Source organism: Wyeomyia smithii, chromosome 2, assembly GCF_029784165.1.
Source record: "Wyeomyia smithii strain HCP4-BCI-WySm-NY-G18 chromosome 2, ASM2978416v1, whole genome shotgun sequence".
NCBI lineage: Eukaryota > Metazoa > Arthropoda > Insecta > Diptera > Culicidae > Wyeomyia > Wyeomyia smithii.
In genome coordinates, this window is record NC_073695.1 from 157,259,489 (window position 1) to 157,284,396 (window position 24,908).

General features: G+C 41.6%; 1 pseudogene; it reads right to left on the reverse strand.

Moving 5' to 3' along the window:
- Positions 1-2,729: 2,729 nt before the first annotated feature.
- LOC129720138 (uncharacterized) lies at positions 2,730-19,080 on the reverse strand (annotated as a pseudogene).
- Positions 19,081-24,908: the final 5,828 nt, after the last annotated feature.

Sequence of the window (24,908 nt, forward strand, 5' to 3'; positions counted from 1 at the left end):
CGTCATTAGTATTGGTGTCGTATACATACCCCCTGATCGAAAGTCCGATTCTCAGGTGATTCAACAGCACATTGACTCGATAGGCATGGTACTATCCCGCTTGAAACTTAAAACTCCTGCTTTACTTTTTGGAGACTACAACCAATCTGGTTTGCGTTGATTTATCTCGGACAATGGTCACCCTTCAGTGGACACGCTGCATTCTAATATGCCCGCTTATTGCTGTTCTCTTCTCGATGGACTCTGCTGGCATGGTCTGACACAAGTCAACAATATTTTGATTGATAACGAACGTTTGCTGGATCTTGTATGGGTAAAAGATGAAACTTTGCCAATTTGTTCTGTATCTGCTGCACACGAGCCGCTGGTCCAGCTTGAAGCTGTTCATCCTGCTATCGTTCTTTCGTTAAACCTCTCCTCGACAATAGTGTACGACGAGCCTTCGGAACTTAGGGCTTTGAATATTCGACGTGCTGACTACGCCACACTTGCTGCGGGTCTTGCGGAGATAAACTGGAATGCTGTATTGGAACCATCCATTAGTATCGACAATGCAGTTAATTCTTTCAGAAGTACGCTGGAAAGTGTGTTCGCCCAAACAGTGCCATTCTTTGAACCGCCACGAAAGCCACCATGGTCGAATCCACGACTACGCACGCTTAAGCGATTGCGATCAGCTGCGCTGCGGAAATATTGTTGTTACCGCTCTGCTTATAACAGAAATCAGTTCACCACTGCCAGCTGCCAATATCGAAACTACAACCGCTATTTGTATAATAGGTATGTAAGGCGCATACAAAGCAATCTTCGCGTACACCCGAAACAATTCTGGTCATTTGTGAATACAAAACGCAAAGAAAGGGGTTTGCCTACTTCTATGTTCCTGGGCAACAATGTAGCTAACAATGAAAATGAAAAATGCAACCTGTTTGCCGAGCAATTTCAGCAAATTTTTAACGAATCGGTGGCGTCCCCCGAACTACTTTGTGAAGCCAGTAATATAGTACCACGCGATGTATTATCATTCAGATTACCTCACATCAGTCCAGATGATGTAGTCGCTGCCTTGAATAAGCTAAAAAGTTCATACGCTGTTGGTCCAGATGGTATCCCTTCGGCGGTTTTGAAGCGATGTGGAGAAGTCCTTAGTACTCCGATCGCGATGCTCTTCAATTTGTCCGTGCAGCAGTGTACATTCCCTGACCGATGGAAATTTCCGTATCTTTTTCCCGACTACAAAAAAGGAAACAAACGTGACATTTCCAATTACCGAGGGATCACATCTCTGTGTGCTTGCTCAAAGTTGTTTGAGATTATTATAAAAGACGCTTTGTTTGCCAGCTCTAAACACTATATTGACGCCGACCAGCACGGGTTTTTCCCTCGACGATCTGTAGCCACTAATCTTATGCAGTTTGTTTCTCGCTGTTTGCAAAGCATGGATTCTAGCTTACAAACCGATGCAATTTACCTGGATCTGAAAGCAGCGTTTGATCGGGTAGACCACGAGATACTGCTTAGTAAACTTGAACGACTCGGTGTCCAATCAGAATCCGTACGCTGGTTCAAATCTTACTTGACTAGTCGAAGTGTATGCTTGAAAATAGGTTCAGCTGTTTCGAGGTGTTTTTCAAACGTTTCAGGAGTTCCTCAAGGTAGTAACTTGGGCCCGCTACTCTTCGCTATTTTTATAAACGACGCTTCTCTCTTGTTACCACCCGGATGTCGATTGTTTTATGCGGATGATACAAAAATATTCAAAATTATACATAGCCTACGAGATTGTGTTGCGCTACAGAAGCATCTAAATACGTTCGTGAACTGGTGTGCAGCAAACTGCTTAACATTGAGTGTTGAAAAATGCAACATAATTTCATTCAATAGAAAGCGTGTCCCTATCGAATACGATTATACCATATCGTCACAACATCACAACATCCGTGTACAGTGCGTAAAAGATCTTGGAGTATACTTAGATAGCGAGCTGATATTAAAGAACCATTATAACAACATTATCGCCAAAGCAAACCGTCGATTGGGGTTCATTTTCAAGATTGCCGATGAATTACGTGACCCGTTATGTTTCAAAGCACTTCACTGTGCCCTATTGCGATCGATTCTCGAGTCTAATTCTGTAATCTGGAGCCCATATCATGCAAACTGGTCCTACAGAATGGAAATGGTTCAGAAAAAATTCGTACGCTATGCTCTTCGTTATCTCCCATGGCAAGATCCGCTGAACCTGCCATCATACTAAGACCGTTGTCGTCTGCTTGGTATTCAACCACTTGAGGTTCGCCGTCAAATAGACCAAGCTGTGTTCGCTGCTAAACTACTGAATGGCTACATCGACTGTCCAGCTATATTGGCTCAACTAAACATATACACCCCTGAAAGACCGCTGCGCCAAAGGAGTTTCTTATATCTGGAACCACGGAATCGACTATATGGTTGCCATGATCCAATTCGTGTTATTTGCCACCGTTTTAATAATGTTTTCGAGTTTTTTGACTTCGACTTACCAATGAATACGTTCCGTCAACGGCTTCTTGATGCTCATAGAAGATTGTGTAGTTTTTGCTGTTTTTTTTTGTGTTGTGTTTCATCATTTTGTGTATATATAAGAGTTAGGTATTAAGCATTGAATTTTAGGTTTTTAAAAATTAATTAAGAAAAATGGACTATCCAACTTCGACTCCAGGCTAAGACTGATTTATTCAAAAGTAATTCACCTACACTGGACCCTAGCTCCTGAATGAACTGCTGATCTAAGCTGTCTGTCCAAGCGCGTGTTTCCAGGTAATTATGGTGCTCCGGAATGCGATGCGTCTGCTAATGGTGTTGTTGTTGTAGTTGTTGTTGCCGCCGGTGTGGGAAAAGCACATTCTGCATATTTGAGTTGCAGCGCCTTCAACTTAACTTGCCCTTCCTTATGAAATGAATCGTCCCGATTTATATGTTGGCTCGATTTTAATTTTTCGTCCTTAAATTGATTATTTGGTGTCTTGTCAGTTTGAATCCTGATTGTTTGCTGAATATTTCGTGTTTTTTTCTTGAGAATGATGGCCAGAATAACAAGTATTCCAATGCCAATACTTATGCTTGACGTTGTGATCGACGTATATGTCACAATATTGTTTCGGTTGGTGAAATCTTCTATCGTTTGACGATTGATGATGTGGATTTCATCTAGCTTATTGATTGGTTCAAAATGCTGCTCGTTTATAACGAGTCCATCTAAAGGCAAAACAATCATTGGCTCTGTTCTGACAAGTTCGATATTTGTATAATGAACCGTTTATATTGACAGAGCAGTTATGATATTCAATCAGAAATGTTCCGGAGATATTTCTATTGTTGAGCCCGCAGGTTGACGATATTTTGAGAGAATCGGCTTGTTTGATCAAAATATTATTACCGGTAAGTTGGACAATTTTAGTTAAACTGGTTTGTTCTTCAAAGGTACAATTCCCCGATAAACCTTGCAACAACTTTGAAAAACAATCATCTCCGGTGTAATTCATCAGATTGCTGTGAGTACAGAGGTAAGTTTGCTGTACTCGCTGGCATTCCGTGTTTATGAAATAGGTGGCTTCCGTGTTGAAAATGGCTGTTGGTGCGGGTAACTTCAAGCTTTTGTTCCCTACTAACAGTGGTTCTACAAAAACATGATTATAAACTGTGTTTTCAATTGAAGGGATTGATACAATAAAAATTCTTTTTGTTTTGTTATGAAATGCTGTTCACTGTAAAAAATCGTAAACTTCATCCGCACTGTCTAACACTAAACCTCGTTCTTCTAGTTTTTTGATAGCAAACCCTAACTCGTCGGATGATAAGATATGTTTTGAAATTAACTTGAGCTTCGCTAGTTTTGCGGATTCGAAAATTTCTTGTATATGGGATGTTAAATGATCAAGACTGAGATTAATTCTAAAAACCTCGCTTATCAAAGAAAAACTTCTTCTTGAGTCGATCTCGTTCTTTGCTGCCAATAACCTATCGGAAATTTGTTCTTGCTGTTGCTTTAGTTGGTTGATAATCAAATTGATTCTGTCTTGGAATAGATCATTAGTTTTGATTTGCTCATCATTCTGGGTAATTAACATTTTGTTATTAATTTGAAGGTTGTGAATATGATGCGATATGAGAACGAGGTCATTATTATCAAGATTTCCGGTGATTCTTTTGATTCCACTTCCGACGAAGTTTAGCAGTCCTCGCTTTGACCTTTTCATGGGCAACATTTCTTGAACTAAATTGCGAGAACGGCGAAGCTTCGTTTTTAATAGTTCTGTGATTTCAGTGAGATTTCCGATCACCTCAGTTCTTTTGATATTCAAAAGTAACTTTTCAAAAATAGGCTCGTACCGATCGAGATCAATGATATGAAATATTTTATGCTCGCCTATTTCTAAAAAGCCACTACCATCTTGGTGGATGAAAAGACCTGGATTGAGATTTAGATTGGTTAATTGTATAATCTGAGGAGTAATGCAAGCAATGGAGAAGAAAGCGATGAAAGCCAATACAATTGCTGTTCGTGTCCTCATCTGAAAAGGAGAGAAGAACCATGTTAGATTTTTTTTTTGATAAATTATTTTCGAATGCGGCGTAATTTTGTTTTATGTAATGTCCGATTGTTGTGGTCGATGTTGGTCTGATTTTTGTTTTGGGTGACTTGCACAGGTGAAAATTGATCCTTGGTCTTGGCTCTGATACCTTGTATTCGGTTAAAAACGGTTTCACCAGGTTCTAATATTGGGGGAGTTTCTTTATCTTTGTTGTGGTATTGATGCTGTTGAGTCTATGTCTTACTGATTTGTAATACTACTTCATCGTACAGCTTATTTCTAAGCTTTTCGTAGATCTGGAATAGATCTCGATTTGATTTGAATAAGAGAAGCGAACCTGGATAATTTGTCTATTACTGACAGAAATAAATTTGGCTGTGCTATGTAGATGTCTATGTGAACAATGTCTAGCGGTTGTTTGAGAGTTGGTGTTTCTCCTAGCGGAATTTTATACGGCTTCCTTTCGTATTTTGATTTATTGCACACTTGACACATTATAACAAATTTTCTTATTTTCTGTTTCATTTTAGGAAAGAAGTATTGTCTTGAAATTTCGGCTTTATTTTCGCGAATTCCCCTGTGTGCTAGATCGTGAGTTTCCTCAACGATGTCATTTTGCTCTTCAGCTGTTTTTAAGTCTGTTAATAGTTTTTGGGTTATTTTTATTTTAAACGTTTTGCATCTGCTGAAGTAATTCTTATAAACCACTTGCAGAGAAGGGATCAATTGTTCGGGACAAAGTATGCAATTTGTCTTATTCGGACTCATGTGTTCTCTAAAGATTCTAATCAAAGTTGGTACACCAAATATTGATTTGGTTATTGTTCTTCTGTGAACTCCAGGAAAAACTTCCTCATATTCCTCCGAATCAGGACTGCCAATTTTCAAAATTATCTTATTGTGGAAATTATTTAGAGGTAACTCGGTGCATGCCACGAACTCCGAATCATCGGTGTCTGCTGAATGAACCGAGTCTGCGTCAGAGCTGTCCTCATTAATATTGATTTCATTTATTCTTGATAAGGCGTCGGCAACGACATTTTGTTTGCCGGGACGGTGTCTTATATCAAAATCATATTCGGCTAATTGTAGGCGCCATTTCACCAGCTTTGAGTTTGGTGTTTTCAAGTTAAGCGCGTACGTTAGGGGCTGGTGATCGGTGTAGAGCGTAAAGCGTCTACCAAATAGATACGGTCGAAAATATTGTGTGGCCCAAACAATGGCCAACAGTTCCTTTTCGATCGCTGAATAGTTTTCCTCGGACTTTGTTAATGTCCTCGAGGCGTAGCCAACAGGTCTGTCTTTTCCGACAGGACCCTGTGAGAGCACGGCACCGAGTGCAAATTTACTTGCGTCGGTAGTCAAAACAAAAGGTTTTTCGAAATCTGGGTATTGCAAGATATCACTTTGAGTGAGTATATTTTTGCAGATTTCGAATGTTTTCAAAAAGGTCGGTGTATGTTCCACTGTCTCTCCTTTACGTAATTTTGATGTAAGTGGTTTTGTGATTTTCGCAAAATCACGCACAAACCGTCTGTAATATCCCAGTATGCCCAGAAAACCTTTAAGTTGTTTTTGGTTTTTCGGTATTGGCCAGTTTCGAATCGCGATGATCTTGTCTGGGTTTGGTTTAACTCTCTTGTCAGTTACAACATGTCCTAAAAACGCAACATCATTTTTCAAAAATTCACCTTCATCAAGTTGGATTTTTAAATTGACCATTGTGAGAGCTTCAAAGATTTTATTGAGGTTATCAATATGCTCTTGCAATGAGGTCGAAAACACGATTATGTCGTCCATGTAAACTAGACAACATTTACCAATTAAATTTCTAAGTACGTTATCCATCACTCGCTGGAAAGTTGCGGGTGCATTCTTGAGACCAAATGGCATTCGCAAATACTCATATAGTCCATGTTCAACTGAAAATGCGGTTTTCTGGACGTCATTTGGATGTACCTCGATCTGGTGAAATCCAGAAGGGAGATCCAATGTCGTGAAATATTGGCACCTGCCAAGCTTGTCAAGAATTTCTGTTATATTTGGGAGAGGGTATTTGTCAGCTGTGGTTTTTTCATTCAGCTTCCTATAGTCTACTACCAATCTCCACTTTTATTCACCCGAGGCATTTGCCTTTTTTGGTACAATCCAAATCGGTGAGCACCAAGGTGATGTACCTGGAAGCTAGTGAAAAATTTATATTTTCACATTCTGTTTCCGGTTCTTCAGTATTGGATTTTTCACTATTGTCCGTTTCGCAATTGTCATTTGCAGCCGTTTCATTGTGGTAGTAAAAATTATTAAAAAATTCGTTTTAGTATGCATCTGGTGGTAGTGTGACGTCACACTCGCGCAGAAAATACCTTATGTTCCGTCACGCAGAGTTTTGTCATACGGTACATTTTTAGCTTAGTCCGAAAGACAGTAAGCCTTCTGTTGAATGAAATGAAAACAGGTAGAGTGTAAAAGCGGGACAAGGCCGTCTGCCGTTGTCCACCAAATACAAGACCATTTGTGAAGAAAACAGGAAAAATCTTGAAGAAAGACCGCCAACGGTCCTGCTATGCAAGCGTTGGCGAAAACACTTTGCCTTCCGCGATGAATAGTCACTAAGCCACCGAGGCATTGAATAAACAAAAATAAAGAACTCGACAAACGGTAGCGTCGCTCAGCGTCGCCCATGCTCACGCGCGGGTTCTTAGCGCTCACGCTAGCGCACGTGTTTTGGAGCACATGTTATAGCGCTCTCAAGTAGTTAATTGTATGTACTTAAAGTTAAGCACGAGAAAGAGACAGGCCAAGACATGCCATAGGCCAGTATAGAACAGCTAGGTATGTGGTGACCGGATCGAAGGGGAAAAGCCTTTCGCTCTGAGTTACCTGTAGGGTACTATTTAAGCTTTTGTGTAAATAAAGTAAGTTTAATCTACCGCTCAAGTCTCGAGTTGTTATTCCGTGCCGACGGCACGTACAGGGTTTTCTGGAGAAAGTCCTGGTAGGTTATACCCAGGATATAGGTATACCTACACATGTGGTGACAGCTAAAGAAAAACAAACGCCAGTTCTGACTGAGTGGATATAAAGACCGAGTGGACTTAAAATTCAATTAGAAAATCATGAGGGTAGCAGTAAATTAAGTGAAAGCGCAACTATTTTGTCGCTGAAGTGCTGCGCATTGCGCGTTTTGTATTTTCATCATCCAGAACTGAACTAGAAAATCGTGAGGATAGGAGTACACACATTTGGTGACGAGCGGTTCAGGAAAAGAACCCTGCAAGGGCATTCGTGGTTAACGCATTTGGTGACAAGCGGTCGCCCCACGCCGAAAACTGATTTTGATAAGTATCAAGTGAGCATTTTCTGTGTTTTGAACGGTTTGTTGAATGCGCATACGGTTATCGGTTCTGTCGGTTTGATAAAACGGTGAACAATTACAGTGTTTTTGCAAGTAATTAATTCTAACTCCATCTTTCAATAAGTGTTAAAAGAACGGAAAAAACTAAAAGTGTCCTATTGTGTTTTTTTATGTCTTAAGTGAAGAAGACCAAAAAAAAAGAGACAAAATCTCGCAATTAGCCAGTTAATGATAACGGCCGGGGAAAAAAAAAAGAAACACATGCAGTAAGTGACTTATTAACACCTCTACGATGGCGAGATGGGCCGTGAGCGGCCTCAGTCGACCTGACAGGTCATATCAAAGAAAAAAAAAACACCTTTACGGCCTCTTCATATTGGAACAGCCAGACATATTGGAATAGCCAGACAACTGTGAATTATCGTATTAAGAAGGTGCCGAAGTTACGTAGTGGAAATTGAAGTAGAGATGTCCACGACAATGGCCGGCCCTATGCCAAGGATATTCGGGTGAGAAGCACATAGTAAGAAAAATTTATGTTTAAATATTGCAGCTGAAATTTTAACGGAAGAGTTTTTTTTGTATTGTTCGACGCAGTAAAATTTGTGAATTAACATCTATTGATTTTTTTTAAAAACTGATAGAACAAAAAACTACCAAATATAAAGCCATTTAGGAGCTATTGACGATAGAAGAGAACGACGGAGAGATACACATTAGGAGACATAAATGACCTTGGAGACTACATTAGGCGAACTACAATCGTAACAATTCTTCAGTGGTTCGTAATTATAACGATTTACAGGTTATCACATCTACTTGGGTCGAGAGGCCAATTTGTATAAACAATCAATTCGCGCCGCTGCTGCGCGGGTGATTTTATTTCTTAAACGGCTAGCAATAAAACTCTCAGCACGACAAGTGCACGCAAGCGATTTTCGTTCATTTGCCCAACAAAATAATTAAAGTGGCAGAGCGGGAAGCAAACGGGCGCTAGCAAATCGAATTTAAGAACGCAAACAGATACTCGCAGAAGTTGCGCACATGGGACTCACCTTAATTATTCTAAGAGAGAGTTTTAGCACACGGGTGGCTACGTCATCGTTAGCAAATATAAAGGGGCAAAGTCGCATTTCATTAATGTCCAATAAAGAGCGTGAGAGCGGCAACTACGAATTGCGCGCTCACACGTTGCATACATAAGTTAGTCAGTTGTACTAATTGTCGGGTACGCAGTCTCTGTTTATGAATTTTGCAGTGTTATTGCGATCAGCTGTGCCAGCCACGGCCAAGGTCGTATTTTGTAAGCATCAATTTTAATGGCCAATGGTAAGAACGTTTTGCTACCATACATGGCTTACCAGTAGCGGTGAATTGCTAAGAGGGTAAAAAAATGGATACATCTATAAGCGCAACGCGCGCAGCGATGGTGACATATCCACCGGTAGAGTAAATAGTAACCGACAGCAGAGATATATAATGTTGGAAGTTTACGTTAAAATATTATTTCATGAATAAGGAATGGCACCTTACGCCATCTAATGAAAACATTTACAATCTTTGATTAATTTAATTACACTAAATAGAAATGATTTTTTTTTAAATAATCATTTAATTATTATGACCTAAAGTTATTTGTTTAATTAATAAAGATAAACGTTGAACCGTTGACACTAAATGGTTCGAAACTTGGTGTTCAGATTTTTTGATGGCGCGACGAAGAAATTAGAGTCGGTCACGCTACGTTATCACATCTGGTCAACAGAATCGTTAGTGATACCTAGGAAAAAGAGGAAGAAGGCTATATAAGCCTTTTATAGTCTTATAGTATTTATTCCGCAGTACCTTTTATTGTTTTTTAAGAAATATATATAAAATTTTATATTAATAATGGAGTACACGTTTCCAAAAGCAGATGCCATGCAGTGCATCCCAGAATTTGATGGATCGCTAGACGGACTAGAAGCGTTCGTTTATCATATCGAGCATTTTGCTCGGGAGATACCAGAAGGAGTATCACACGCTCCACTGGTTTATATCATTCTATTAAAACTAAAAGGCAGAGCTGCTGCCGCAATACATAGAATTAACGCAAATGCTTGGCCACAGGTTAAGCAGAATTTATTAAAGGAATTTGGGGATATTATACGCATCGAGGCAGTTATAAATCAAGTAGAAACATTGAAACAGGTAGCGAATGAGACCTTTCCTGATTATAAAAAGAGGATATTGAAAATTAAGGAGCAAATCGACTCCTACGAAACTAATTGTACGAAGTCATGCATGATAGTTAGTCTTCGATTACATTTTATGGCGGGTTTGTGTGACACCGCATTGAAAGAAGCTGCTCAAGGTAAACGAGCATTTAAGTTAGAAGAGCTGCTAGACGACTTAGAGGATTACTACCATGAGCGTAATCATATCTCGGAAATAGAAAATAGAATTCAGGGCCTAGAATTGGTCGAAAGACAGCGCGATGCACTTAGACAATTTAATAGTAGTAGAAATATTTTTACAATCAATCACAAAGACGCTGATTATAGCAACAGCTGTCTTGGAAGAAATGAAGATTATAATTACAAAAATAGAGATAGAATAATTTACAAGCAAAACAATTATAACAATATATGTGGATCTAGCGACGGTAATCGATCCAAATACAATTATCGCACAGCGCGATCATACCGACGGAGCCAAGGGAACTACGCCCATGGTTGGAAATATAATTATTATGGTCAAAATGGACCAACTGATAGGAGGTACAGGAATTCGTATACCCGGATGCCTCAGAAAATGCTTATGGTAGCCAACATTAATGAAAGAAGTAGTAATTTGCAAAAAGAAGGTATTTTGGATCCTGTTGCACAGGAATATTTTAACGAGGATTTAGCAGAAATTTGCGAAGATGTTGACTGGCGGAGATATACCGATGAGCCCAGCAATATAGAAATAGCCGATTGGAGGACCGCATGCAATCACATAAGAGACAACAGTGCTTGTGTGGCTAAGCGAGTATATTACGATATCAGAGGGCACTTAATGTTAACCCTACTGGCTAAGCAGAATGTCAAATTTACGTTGAACCTGATCTTAGATACAGGTGCATGTGCGAATATAATTGATGCACGCATTGTGAATCTTTTGAATGTACCGGTAAATACACAGGATGTAAGCATTTTTGAAGGTATCGGCAAAGACATTGTGCGAACCTCAGGTACGATTACGTTAGATTTAATAGTCGGAGACTTTTTGATCCCGACGCAAATCATATATTAGCAAATTTGCCAAGCGACGGATTAATCGGAGCAGAATTCTTAAAGAAGCATACGCTTCAAATAGGAAATAATTTTGATTACATAGTGTTCAAAAAACACGGAAACAGAAGTCCGGACGACTTGAGTCCGTGGAGTATGCCCAAAGACGAAGTCCTTAGTCGACATGTTTATGTGGCAGCCAGAAATAGAGTTATGGTGCAGAACGAGTTGCGAGATACTAGCAACACAGCCCGCAATGAGGCTGACGTAGACAAAAACGAAATAAATAGAGAGCACCAAACAGATCGGGATGGAGAGCTGAAGAACAATTTTCTTGACTCGAAGAATACTATAATGCCCGAGTTAGACCTAGACTCGAGACTTGACTACGACCTATTGGAGCACAAGCTGACACCAGAGTCAAAAGGTATTGCAAGAATTGAAAAACTACGGCAAGTGTTAAATTTGGCGCACTTGCCTGAGCGGGAATTCAAGACAGTAAAGAATATAGTTGAAAGCTATGCAGATATTTTCTTTTTCGCAGGCGACAGGTTAACTACTACTGACGCCGCCGTACACACGATAGAAACTTCATCGGAGGTGCCTATTAATAAACGGCAATATAGATTTCCGGAGGCCACGAAACGACACATTAATAAAGAAATCGAGGAAATGAGGGTGCAGGGAATTATTAGGCCCAGCACTAGTCCCTGGAATGCACCGGTGTTATGTGTACCAAAAAAACCGGATGCTGACGGTAATAAAGATACAGAATTGTGGTAGACTTTAGATCATTGAACGAAGTTACCAAGCCGTTTGTATACCCAATACCTCTTATAAATGAGATATTGGATAATGTGGGAGGAGCAAAATATTTCTCCTCAATTGATTTAAAATCGGGGTTCTATCAAGTCCCGATAGACCGCCGAGATGCGGCTAAGACGGCGTTTTCCACTCCCAAAGGCCACTTCGAATTTACACGGATGCCGATGGGGTTAAAGAACAGCCCCTCAACATTCCAAAAACTTATGAATACTGTTCTTTTTGAGATAGGGGACGTGAAAGCATTTGTCTACCTCGATGATATTATAGTTTTCGGTGACACTATCACCGACCATAATGATAACTTGCGAAAAGTATTACAAGCTTTGCGCAAACATAACTTAAAAATAGAACCATCAAAGTGTCAGTTTTTGAAAAAGGAACTGGAGTATTTGGGTCATGTCGTTAATGAAGAAGGCATAAAACCCACCAATGCAAATATTAAGGCCATTCAAAGCCTTAAGCCACCCACAAACGTAAAAGGTATAAGGTCATTTTTGGGAACAGTAAATTTTTACGGGAAGTTTATCCCCAACATCGCGGAGAGGCGCAAGCCGCTGAATGATTTGTTAAAGAAAGACGCTAAATTTGTGTGGGGAAAAGAATGTCAGGAAGCATTCGAATTCCTTAGAAACGCGCTGATTACAGAACCAGTTTTAGTCCGGCCAGATTATCAAGACACTTTTGTTATTACGACAGACGCTAGCAATTATGCTATTGGAGCCGTCCTGTCGAATGAAAAATCCATGCACCGGCCGATCGCATTCGCGAGTCGTGCACTTGTAGGTGCAGAGACCAGATATCATATCATAGAAAAGGAACTATTGGCGATTGTATGGGCCATAGAATATTTCAAACATTACATTTTTGGTCAAAGGTTTATCGTTTACACAGACCACAGACCACTTATAGCGATTTGGAGGCTCAAAGAGACATCTCCAACGCTGACAAGATTGAGACTAAAGTTGCAGGGTTTGGAATGCAGCATCAGGTATAAACAGGGTAGCGAAAATATAGTCGCCGATTTTTTGTCACGTTTGTCAGATGGGACGTGTCAGGGGCAAGAAAGTTCACCCCACAGGCAGATAGCCATGATTACGCGCCAGCAGAAACGCCTGCTAGAGCAGCAGAAGAACGCTTCGGATGATTTGAACGGCACAATACAAGAGTGCCATAGACATTGCGGACATCGCTGAGGACGAGGATGAGCAACAACTCGTCAACATTTCATATGATGACTTTTCACAGGCATTATCAAATGACCTGATACCAAGTGAGACGGTGAAAGTCTCGAAAAGAATATTGGACGAGAGGAATATCGAAGCTCGTCTTGTCATTTTGAACAGTCGGACGGCGTACAGAGAACTTCAGACACTGTATCAGCTGTCACAAGGACTAAAAGATTACGTCGAGGATGGTGTACTCAAATTAAAAGACAAGAAAGTAGGCGGTTTCATAGTAGACGGCAGCGAAAATTCGTTAATCGATTGCCGGAAATTTTTTTCACAATTTTTGGATAGCTTCAATAAGAGCCCCGCGGCAGTAAAGGCAGCCGGGGTCGTTCACCTAATATCCTTCAGAAAAATCAAGCAGCAGGAGGTTCTGCAAATGATTCAGTTCCTAGCGGGTAAGCTAGAAAAACAATTAATACTATATAATGCTAATAGCGAGCGTACAGTAATTGCGCCAGATCAAGTGGAAACAATTTTAAAGGAATTTCACGATGCACCCTTAGGAGGGCACGTAGGAGCGCGACGAATGCGCCAGAGAATTGGCACACTTTTTACGTGGGCTACGATGAAACGGGATATCGAGAACTACGTTCGGCAGTGTGATTCCTGCCAAAAGAACAAAATTGGAAGATCAAACAAGATACCGTTGCAGATCACCACAACCGCATCGGAGCCATTCGAGAAATTATACATGGATATCGTGGTGTTACCCGAGTCCGATATGGGAAACCGTTATGGTCTAGTCATGCAGGATGACTTGACGAGATACCTAATTGTCGCTCCAATGGAGAATCAAGAAAGCCAGACGGTAGCCAAGACCTTCGTAGAAAATTATATTTGTAAATTCGGTGCCCCGTTGGAACTAGTCACAGACAACGGCGCAAATTTTGTGAGCTCACTGATGAAAGAGGTGTGCAAAACTTTAAAGATCAAGAAAATTACTTCTAGCCCGTATCATCCACAAGCTAACTTGGTAGAGAGATCGAACCGCGAGTTAAAAACGTATTTGAGACAATTTATTGGCGGAAAGCCGCACACATGGGACGGGTTGTTACTGTTTTTCACGTTTGAATATAATACATTAGTAAACTCGTCCACAGGGTATACGCCGTTCGAATTGTTGTACGGGCGGATAGCTCGAATCCCGACTTTAATCTATAAGCGGAACGGAGTGGAAAAGATGACATATGACGCATACACACATGAAATGAAGAAAATATTTTACGATTTACATGCAAACGCACAAGCCAACCTGAAAAGGAGTAAAGAGAACCGCAAACAAATTTACGACAGATCATCTAATGATTACAAACCCATGTGGGGTGAACAAGTATTAGTGAAGGCCGTAGCGATTGGTGCAGGTCAAAAGCTTCAGAACATATGGAAGGGACCATATAAAGTAGTGGACATTCCAAGCGAAATGACCACAGTAATTAGAAATGGCAATCGTTTAGAAAAAGTTCATAATAACCGGCTTAAGCGTTATTATGACTGATTATTTGAACTTAAACTATGCTTTCAAGGTTAACGGACAGAATATATTTAATGGGATACGATATTGGATGGCATAAGTTATAATAGCTAGCACCTAAAGCTGTATGAGAAAGTAAAGTGGAAGTAAAATGTAGGCGTGAAGAAATACGAAAAGTCGCCGAAAAAGATGAATGATTTTATTGACGGGAATCAATAGGCAGAACCAAACGGAAAAGAGTATACTGAAGTAAAGGCGTGAAGAAATGGAAAAAGATATACAGCCTTTGAGGATATTAGTCAAATGGCATGACACAGTTGGAAATTTCAAATACGAATGAAGGCGTGAGGGACGAGGAACCCCGCCGATAAAAGTTAAATAAACAAAAAAATTGGGGAATTCAAATTACTAGAATGATCTGGATGGTTGTAATGGAAAAAAAAATTAAAAGAATTTAGAACAGCATTTGTTTTCTTTTGTAAAATGCAAATGGTAACAGGGGAAAGAAATTATAGTAAACAAAAGACCTCATGGAAACGAGGTTTGATAGCTATTGGCTTTAAAAGAAAACGAAGAAGAAAATCGATGGATGCTGTATTGGGATTTTTTTTGCGATGGAGATGACTTAAATGACGGACAACAATAGAACTAGGAAAGACATTTGAAAAGAGGGCTGAACTTTCCAGACGAAAAGACTACTGACTTTGAGGGATTCCAACTATTCTTTCATTAGTTAAGGTTGGGTGGGTGTATACATCGGGAGTAATTAACCTGGAATGGCTGAGGTGAATGCTGACAAACAAGGGAGTAATTAACCCAGAATGAGTGAGTGTGCGAGACTTCTCTTTTTCTTTCCTAACCTTCTTATCTTTCAGGAATCTCTAAAGCGGGCGGTCGCACCTTCGGACGGAAGGGGGAGAGGTATTATGCAGGCAACTGCATACTAAGGTGAAGTGTAAGTAGTGTAAGTATGACAGTATGACAGTAGCAAGAGACAAATCGAAAATTAAATAATAACAGATTCAAAAAGAGATGCAAAAGATTAAAGAATAAAGCAGATGAGAAAGTGACGGGACATTTTAAGTGCAAATAGAAGATGATATGAGGTGTTAAGAACACGCCAGTTATTAGACGAACATTGTAAATGAAGACAGAAGAAAACGATAAATATTTAATCAACGCGGTTTGTACAATTAGAAGATTTATTTATGAAACGGACAGAAAATACCTGACAAAGGAAAAAAAAAAGATTGAACCGATGCGGTTTGTTCGAAGAAAACATGATGAAACAAAGATAAAGAGATGAAAGAATAATCTATTGTGTCGAAATAGACTCATTTTATGTAAATCGAAAAAGTTTTAAGAAAATGAAAGAAGATTTTTAACGAGAAAAAGCAATGAGATGAAAAAAAATGCAATTAAAGCAAAGCATTTAAACTACTTAATAAATTTGAAGAAAGTTATTTGAAGAAGTTTTTGATAAAAAAAGGTAATAATGGGCCACAAGACAAGTTGAACTGATATTTTAACGCGGAAAGAAAAGCCTAATACAGATAAATGAATTGATATGTGTCGTAATGATTCTTAATGTAAAACAAAAATAACCATCGAATACCAAACTTCGACAATGTGTGATGAAAAAAAAGTTAGTAAACAATGCACATTTGAAATGTTATGTTTGTAAAATCGGATAAATTGAATACTGAAAATGATGTACATCTTAGTAGGGGAAGAGGAACCGAATTATGTCATCCGAAAATAAGAAAAACACGGGCCTAGATTGTAAGTAGAAGCCTAGGGTAGATAATATGATGTAAGAAGCCCGTACGCGAGTGAACAGTAACTTTAAACAGCAAGTGGAAAAAGTATCAAAACAAAAAAAAAAGAATTGATGAAATAATGGCATAAAAATAAATGCACCACTTGCCAAGTAGGGCAGCTAGCATCTAAGAATTGACAACGAGACGAGTTCCCGATCATCGAAGACGACCGAGGTGATTACAACGGATGCCGAGATGGGGCATACCATGATGCCCAGTACAGCGCGAAAAGGAAAGCAGACGGTTGCGAGGGGAGTTGAACGGCGGGTGTCTATGGTCGAGATGGAGGTAAAGCCAAACGATATTACCAAGAGGAGACGAGCAGTATCCAGTTTTTGACCCCTGAAGAGGCCAGATGTGCAACAGAACTCAATCAAAGCGGCTCATGGTCGAGCCTGAATCGAGACTTCAGCGCAAAGACGAATACATCAAACTATGCAAAGAAGGGAGTAATAATTTGCTCCAAATATATATTACTCATAGAGAGTTATCGACTTCTACAAATAAGGATTCGAGGTTAAAGCCAAACAAGTAAAATGACGCTATAAAATTTTGCTCGTGTTTAATCAACTATGTTCTTTCCGCACTACGATTTGATAGTGTGCGCACTTATGTTAGCGGGTAATTGGACACCTTGCGCAGACAGTTAAAGATGATAAACCAAGTGACTGCATTATGAAACTGAGCCAGTGGCAATCGCAAATCTTTTCGCCACACGGCGCGTAACAATACTATAAGCCAAACAAAAATACAGCCGATCTATGTCAAAGGGACACGGCTAACCCAACATTGAAGTTCAATAACAAACTGAACAACCGTAAAACAACCAGCTGAACTGCAGCCTTAATTGAAGTGCAATGGCAACCATTGAACTATTGTAAATAACCCGATGAAGCCTTAAGGAGGAGTTCGCGAGGATGACACCACAACCAACCGATGAGAACCTCTACTGCCAGACACACCCTCCCGTTTCAAACCCCCTGTAACCCGTCGCTTGAATACGACAGCCAAGCAGCGGATATCTACAAGGCGCAGCGCACCAGGCGAGCGAACATTTGTCAATTTGTTATGAAGAAAATCCATGTCTGGAAACGTTAATTTATGTAGAAATGATATGTAGCACCATTGTAATTAATTGAATTTTACGTGCAAAGGAAAGAAGGAATATCATGAAAACGAATATGTATATAGTAGCATAAAAACGCGAAAAATAATTGTTATGAAAAATACACCTATCGGCCGTCAGAACGGACCATGTGACCATTATCTCTTCTAGATAATGGTCAACTAGGCGGGGTGGCAGATGTGACGTAACACTCGCGCAGAAAATACCTTATGTTCCGTCACGCAGAGTTTTGTCATACGGTACATTTTTAGCTTAGTCCGAAAGACAGTAAGCCTTCTGTTGAATGAAATGAAAACAGGTAGAGTGTAAAAGCGGGACAAGGCCGTCTGCCGTTGTCCACCAAATACAAGACCATTTGTGAAGAAAACAGGAAAAATCTTGAAGAAAGACCGCCAACGGTCCTGCTATGCAAGCGTTGGCGAAAACACTTTGCCTTCCGCGATGAATAGTCACTAAGCCACCGAGGCATTGAATAAACAAAAATAAAGAACTCGACAAACGGTAGCGTCGCTCAGCGTCGCCCATGCTCACGCGCGGGTTCTTAGCGCTCACGCTAGCGCACGTGTTTTGGAGCACATGTTATAGCGCTCTCAAGTAGTTAATTGTATGTACTTAAAGTTAAGCACGAGAAAGAGACAGGCCAAGACATGCCATAGGCCAGTATAGAACAGCTAGGTATGTGGTGACCGGATCGAAGGGGAAAAGCCTTTCGCTCTGAGTTACCTGTAAGGTACTATTTAAGCTTTTGTGTAAATAAAGTAAGTTTAATCTACCGCTCAAGTCTCGAGTTGTAATTCCGTGCCGACGGCACGTACAGGGTTTTCTGGAGAAAGTCCTGGTAGGTTATACCCAGGATATAGGTATACCTACACAGTAGCATTTGCGGAAATTGTGTTAAAAGGTTGCCTGATGTAGATTGTTCGTGTACGTTGGGTCTGTATCTGCTCGCATTTTGCGGAGTTATCCTAATTCCCGAGTTTGATTTCGGCTCTTGTTTGATTGCAGGTGGTGGGTTTTGGATATTTGACCGTGGATAATTATATCTCATGAAATTGTTAGGCGGTTGACTATTGAATGGTGGGAATCTTGCAGGTGGATATCTTTGAAATGGTCTTGGTTGGGCTATTGGGAATGAATAATTTTGAGTTTTTGCAGACGTAGTTGCTACTACGGGTTTCGTTCGCTCTTTACGTCTGTTAATAGCAGCTTCCTGCTCTAGCGCACTTTGGTAGGCGGATATTAAGTTTTTGGCTTTGCTAGTTCTAGTGAGTGCTGATAAGGAATCGTCTAATCCATCAACAAATGCGTTAGTCATAAGGGTTTCGTACGTTCCCATGATTTGCTTTGCGTGATCTTTTGTCTCTTCGTCTAAAGTTATCTTAGCGTTTATGTCAGCCAACAGGGACTGACACTGATGATATAACATTGTTACATTTTGTGATCCCTGATTCAAAGTCGGGATGGTAGAAAATAGGGTTGACAAATCCCGTTTATCTCCAAAGTATTCGATTAAGTTTTTTTCATTTTATCCCATTCGAAAGGAGTGTGACTTGCACTAAGTGCATCATCTGCTTTATCCGTTATTTTATCACGAATAATTCCTAACCAAACCGGTAACATTCGGAACCGATCGTCTAATGAAAGACAGCTTTTTGCTGATTCTAATTTTTGCTCGACAGATGTAATCCATCGTGGCAAGGTTTTTGGATTCCCATCATATTCTGGGATAAGTCTAATTAAATCTGGAATTCTAATACTATCGCCTCTAGCAGCTACTGCCACGTCATCGAGAGCGGGTGAATTTTGCAAAGCGACTACTGCTTGTACGGCAGCAAGTTCGCTGTTAGCGGCCTCAATTTGTTGAGTTTGCCTCTCTACGACGGCAATCAACGCATCTAATTGACGCTGAAGCTCCGCTGTGCTTCTGGTTTCCATTGCAATTATTGAGAATTTTGGTTAATATTGAATTTTTATTCACTTTGTCTTTTAGTAAAATTATTAATTTCTTAATCACTAGTATTCACCAACAGGGCAAAAGTCACGTCTAACTGGGACGACTACAGGGCGTCCCTCACCAAATACAACGCCGAGCTACGCAAGGCTAAACGGAAATCCAGAGTTAGTTTCTGTGAAAGAATCCAAACTCTGCCGGAAGCTACGCGGCTCCAAAAGGCGATGTCCAAAGACCATACTAACGGTTTAGGACAGGTGAGGAAAGAGGATGGATGCCTCACTGTCACTACCAAGGAAACGCTGGAGGTTCTTATAAACACCCACTTTCCTGGATCGACAGAGACCGAAGAACTGAATAGTGATGGGTCGCGGCAGGACAATTCGAGACATATGGCGTCTCGGGAGTCCATCCTGCTGGCCCGTCGACTGTTCACGGAAGCTTCAATAGGTTGGGCTCTAAGCTCATTCGACCCTATGAAGTCTCCTGGTCCAGACGGCATACTACCCATCTTTCTACAAAAATCGGCCGCAGTTATCATGTCCGAACTCATCAACCTCTTCAGAGCCAGCTTTATCCTGGGCCATATTCCGGATAACTGGCTGAAGGTGAAGGTAGTGTTTATCCCCAAAGTTGGAAGAAAGGACAAAACCCTACCTAAAACTTTCAGACCCATAAGTCTGACTTCATCGCTTCTCAAGTTGATGGAGAAAATAATGGATAAATATATCCGTGATGAGTTTCTTAAAGACTCCCCGCTGAACAGGAACCAACATGCCTATCAAAGCGGCAAGTCAACAGAAACTGCTCTTCACAGCTTAGTGACGTTGATTGAAAAGTCCCTAAGTTATCAGGAGACGGCGCTATGTGCCTTTCTTGATATTGAAGGGGCCTTCGATAACACGTCCTTTGCATCAATCGATACGACTCTTTCTCATAAGGGAATCGACCAAACTTCAAGGAACTGGATATACGCAATGCTCTCTAGCAGAGTGATCACAGCAACCTTGGGAGATTCGTCTGTAACAATGTCAGTGATCAAGGGGTGTCCGCAAGGAGGAGTTCTCTCGCCCTTGTTATGGTCACTAGTTGTCGACGCACTTCTCAACAAGCTTTCACAGCTTGGTTACGAGGTCATTGGATACGCCGATGACATCGTCCTCATCGTCAGAGGTAAAGATGACGCAACTCTGTCGAGCCGAATGCAAACGGCTCTGAATACCACCATGTCATGGTATTTACAGGAGGGTCTAAACATAAACCCCTTAAAAACAGTCCTAATTCCATTCGGCAGACGAAGGACGATCTCCATCACTCCTCCAATACTGAGTGGAGTTAGACTGGGCTTCAGCAATGAAGTCAAATATCTCGGAATTATTCTGGACAAGAAACTGAACTAGTCTGCACAACTGGATCATGCCGCTAAGAAAGCGATGGGCCTGCAGAACTCTCTTCGGTAAGACCTGGGGACTGAAACCAGACTTGGCACTCTGGTCTTACAAGACCATTGCCCGACCAAGAATCACCTATGCTGCCCTAGTGTGGTGGCCTAAGGTGAACGAAGTGACTGCGCAAGCCAAACTCAAAAAAGTTCAAAGACTTGCATGTCTTTCGGTTACCAGCGCTATGCGAACAACTCCAACTGCAGCCATGGAAGCTATGCTTTGCCTACTACCTCTACATCTTCATGTGAAAAAGGAAGCAGAGCTTGGCGCTCTAAGGTTGCAAAGGAGGAAAACCATACTTGAAGGGGACCAAATCGGCCACCTTCGCATACTTAGGGAGTTCAAACTAACTCCGCTATTAACCACAGTCTCCGACTGGATGGACGTTAGGTCCAACATGGATATTCCATATAGAGTGATTGAAACAAACCGCTCTATGTGGAACAATGGAGGGCCTAATCTTCCACCTGGCATCGTCAATTTTTATACGGACGGCTCGAAAATGGGATCCCTAACGGGATCTGGTATATATGAACCCGGTATCAGGGAAACGTTTTCCCTGGGAAAATGGCCCACCGTTTTTCAAGCAGAGGTATATGCCATATATATCTGCGCAAAAATATGTCTGCAACGCAACTACAGACATGCGAAAATCGGTATATTCTCGGACAGTCAAGCAGCACTACTAGCACTTAAGTCCGTCAAATGCGCTTCCAAACTTGTTTGGGAATGCATTGAAACTCTACGGGAACTTTCCCGACAGAATTCAGTTTTTCTGTTTTGGGTGCCCGGACACTGCGGAGTCGAGGGTAATGAACACGCTGACTACCTAGCAAGACAGGGATCAGCTCAGCGGTTTATTGGTCCCGAGCCGTTTCTGGGTACGTCCATTTCCGCTATCAAAAGCGAACTATTAACTTGGGAAAGGCTGGAAATAGTATCCCAATGGCAACAGGCACAGGGTTGTAGACAAGGCAAACAGTTTATCTATCCGAACCCTGGAACCGCCAGAAAGCTACTTAGTCTAAATCGTAGTGACCTACGGATAATCACGGGACTCCTCACCGGACACTGTCCCCCTTTTTATCATTTAAAGAAAATCGGCGTAGTGTTGAACGACACCTGCCGATTCTGCAAATCTGAACCAGAGAGTTCAGAGCATTTGCTTTGCTCTTGCGAAGCTCTTGCTTCCTCTAGGTACAACTTCTTTGGAAGTTACCTTTTAACTCCATACCAAGCATGGAGCTCCAATCCCAAGCAGGTCATTAGTTTCATCAACTATGTTGTACCTAATTGGGGTACAGGTTTACAACAAAACAGTTCTACTCCATTAATGAGTACGAACAATCCGTAACCTGTGCACAGCAATCGGGGCCCGCCACAAAAGACAATCAGCAAGAATGTCGCAGTGGCATTTCAGTACCCAGTGCCCTTCAGGCATACAGAGAAACAAAAAAAAATTCACCTTTTAATAAACTAAACTTTACTAGACTTCACTAGGTTATTTAAAATTATTGGTTCACTACATTTTTATTTATTTGCTTGTATTTTTTATGTTAGTTTGCTTGCTTTTTGTGATATTTTAGGGAATCGCTTACGGATGGTCCGGGCTATCCCTCTGAATTAGTATGGTTTATTTTGTGTCGGATCGAAATAATGCTTTTATTTTTTTCCAGAAAGCTATTATTCGTCCTATTAGTGTTAATATAGACTAAAGTACTTACGGTTTTCTATGTTTGGTCCACGATGTTCGTTCGCGGGGAACTTATTTAGGTCCGCGGATTTTGATTGTGATTAAAAACGCGAATCGCACGATATTCCCTCGTGGATGCACTAACTGCGGTTTCTAAATCGAATCACAATCCTACCGACTGCGCCAGTCAAGTATTAAGCATTGAATTTTAGGGTTTTAAAAATTAATCAAGAAAAATGGACTATCCAACTTCGACTCCAGTCTAAGACTGATTTATTCAAAAGTAATTCACCTACACTGGACCCTAGCTCCTGAATGAACTGCTGATCTAAGCTGTCTGTCCAAGCGCGTGTTTCCAGGTACTTATGGTGCTCCGGAATGCGATGCGTCTGCTAATGGTGTTGTTGTTGTAGTTGTTGTTGTTGTAGTTGTTGTTGTGGTTGTTGTTGCCGCCGGTGTGTGAAAAGCACATTCTGCATATTTGAGTTGCAGCGCCTTCAACTTAACGTATATATATATATCCAATCCGTGAGAGACGGCAGCCGTGCAGAGGTTGTGGAGGAGGTAAGGGTTACGAATGAGGAACTCATCGTGATCGCCAACTCCCTAAAGGTGAGCAAGGCACCGGGACCGGATGGAATCCCGAACTTGGCCATCAGGACGGCCATGAAAGTGGCCCCCGATCTATTTCGAGCAGTCATGCAGAAGTGCCTGGATGACTGCCTCTTTCCGGACAGGTGGAAGCGACAGAGATTGGTGCTGTTGCCGAAGGCTGGGAAACCGCCAGGGGACCCATCGGCATACAGACCTATCTGTCTGCTGGACACTACGGGCAAGGTGCTTGAGAGGATTATCCTCAACAGACTGGTGAAGTACACAGAGGGTGTAAACGGTCTGGCAAGTAACCAGTTCGGCTTCCGGAAAGGTAGATCCACGCTGGATGCTATTCTCTCTGTCACCAAGACGGCAGAGGTAGCACTCCAGCGTAAGAGTTGGGGCATTCGCTATTGCGCAATCGTCACGCTTGACGTGAAGAATGCATTCAATAGCGCCAGTTGGGACTCCATAGCGCTCGCGCTTAGGAGCATCCACGTACCGGTGTCGTTGTACAAGATTTTGGAAAATTATTTCCAGAATCGGGTACTAGTTTACAACACGGAGGAGGGTCAGAAGTGCGTCCCAATCACCGCAGGGGTACCGCAAGGTTCAATCCTGGGCCCGGTGTTGTGGAATGTCATGTATGACGGGGTGTTGAAACTAAAGTTCCCTGTAGGGGTTGTGATCGTCGGTTTCGCAGACGACATCACGCTAGAAGTCTACGGCGAGTCGATCGAAGAGGTCGAGTTGACGGCCGCGCACTGCATACGCAAGGTCGAAGACTGGATGCACTCTAGGAAACTGGAGTTAGCGCACCATAAAACGGAGGTTACGGTTGTGAACAACCGCAAATTAGAGCAACAGGCGGTGGTCAGAGTCGGTGACTGCACCATTACCTCAAGGCGTTCCTTGAAGCTCTTGGGGGTTATGGTTGACGATAAGCTCACATTTAAGAGTCACGTCGACTATGCCTGTAAGAGGGCTTCAACGGCCGCTGCAGGACTATCTCGAATGATGTCCAATAGCTCAGCGGTATATGGCAGCAAGCGTAAACTTCTTGCCAGCGTGGTTTCGTCCATACTTAGGTATGGTGGGCCAGCGTGGTCCAAAGCGTTAGGTACCAACAGTCATCGTCGAAAACTGGGAAGTACCTACAGGCTCATGTGCCTGAGGGTTGTGAGCGCGTACCGTACAGTGTCATACGACGCAATCTGCGTCCTGTCCGGCATGATGCCTATCAGCATAGCCATTAAGGAGGATGTAGAATGCTTCGATCAACGTGACACAAGGGGTATACGAGGCACCAGAAGGTCATTCTCGATGATCAGATGGCAGCAGGAATGGTCCAATTCCGCAAAGGGTAGATGGACGCATCGACTTATTCCGGACGTATCCGGATGGGTCGGGAGGCGCCATGGAGAAGTTAACTTCCACTTGACACAGATTCTGTCAGGTCATGGTTGCTTCAGGCAGTATCTACACAGATTCGGGCATGCGGGGTCCCCCATGTGTCCCGAGTGCGCGGATGCGGAAGAAACTGCTGAGCATGTCTTCTTCGTGTGCCCTCG